Source organism: Camelus ferus, chromosome 20 (assembly GCF_009834535.1).
Source record: "Camelus ferus isolate YT-003-E chromosome 20, BCGSAC_Cfer_1.0, whole genome shotgun sequence".
Classification (NCBI taxonomy): Eukaryota; Metazoa; Chordata; class Mammalia; order Artiodactyla; family Camelidae; genus Camelus; species Camelus ferus.
Genome location: NC_045715.1, coordinates 18571211 through 18572693, shown reverse-complemented (window position 1 = coordinate 18572693; position 1483 = coordinate 18571211). Strand labels below are relative to the sequence as shown.

General features: G+C 51.2%; 1 non-coding gene across 1 annotated transcript; it reads right to left on the bottom strand.

Annotated features, from left to right (window-relative positions):
* Positions 1 to 270: 270 nt before the first annotated feature.
* Positions 271 to 364, bottom strand: TRNAI-UAU. The gene is made up of 2 exons: positions 327 to 364; positions 271 to 306 (listed from the first exon to the last, which is right to left on the bottom strand). It is a non-coding gene; the product is annotated as a tRNA-Ile (tRNA).
* Positions 365 to 1483: the final 1119 nt, after the last annotated feature.

Below are 1483 nucleotides of genomic sequence, written 5' to 3'. Positions count from 1 at the left end.
ACGGGTGAGGGAGACTCATTTGTAGCTATACCATCTGACTTTGTCTCCTGATTGAGGAGAAATGAATTTGCTTGAATAAGCTCAATTTGCTTCCTTTTGGTTTGTGATCTATTCCTGTGTTTGAAAACAACCAAATAGCCTCCTCAATCATGGGAATATGCGCGTTCACACCATAGGAAACGTAGTTACCTCTTTTTTGCCTTCTCTTCAAAAAGGAGGGGAAAAGAGCCTTAGAATAAAATGAGACAGAAATCATGAAGGAAGAAAACATGCTCCAGGTGAGGCTCGAACTCACAACCTCGGCATCACCCGCACATATACTGCTGTATAAGTACCGCGCGCTAACCGATTGCGCCACTGGAGCATGCTTTCCCCACGCTCTCGGTGCGCTCTCTACAGAGCCACGAGCGATTGGCGCGCCGGATCCCACCCACACGCCGGAGCAGGAGCGCGCGGGATTGCTGGGGTCCCTCTTCTCCCCACTCTCCTCCGCGGCCTCTGGCCTGGTGAAAAAACCACGCTTTGATCCAGACACTTCCATCTTTTCCAGAAGCGTGTATGTGATCCTTCCTCTACGCCACTGAGAATCATCAAGTCCCAGGGATCCAAGGGTGCTCCTTTCAGAAGCCCCGAGGGAAGGCTGAGGAGAAAGGGGAGCGGACTCTTGCTCTTCTTCGCCTTGACTCCAAGAAGGGAACGATTTCCGTGGAAGACACGGGCTATTTGGCTTAGGCGCAGCATCACTGCGCACCGCCCGGCTGGTCCGTGATGCTTCCTACCAGACTGAGAACACCAAGGTGCCGAGCCAGCCCGGTCCTAGCTCGGCGCGTCTCCCAGCACCGCCGCGCTCACCGCGGTACTACCCGCCTCGCTGTCCAGCACCTCCAGGCTGCGCATCCCGGTTTCACCAAATCCTTCCCGAGCCTGCCTGAAAACCGCATTCGAAGTCATACAGCCAGCTAGTCCGGCATCTCTTGCGGGAAAACAGCCAGAGTAGTAACCACTCCTTTGTGCTGCACGTTACAGAGGTCAAGGCGATGTCAACCATCCCCACTCCCTCTCAGCTCCTCCACCTGTTTTGACCTTCTTTAGAGGTTCATTGCTGATAGTTTGCCTCTGCGACATAATGCACACCCAGTATCCTGCCTGGGGCATCTAATTATAAAGGCCAGTTTTGTCTGGTTGCTTGCTTGCTTTTGGCCTTGAGAAATTGCAGCTGTCACATACACACGAGATAGGAAGGCTTTTTGCTTTTATGGAATAAGTCCTATCAGTGAGAAGGAGAAATGTAAGAAGAAAGGAATAGTCTGACTATTCCTGACCACATAGTACCTAACAAACAGGACTCTGCGTTATAGGCCAGTGACCAAGTTTCTCCGTATAGACGCATGAAGTGTGGGGGGACAAGTTTCCGCATCTCGATGTCCATTTTGCTGTATTGGGATCATTACATGTGTTTTAAATAACAGCTTAAAGTGAAGAG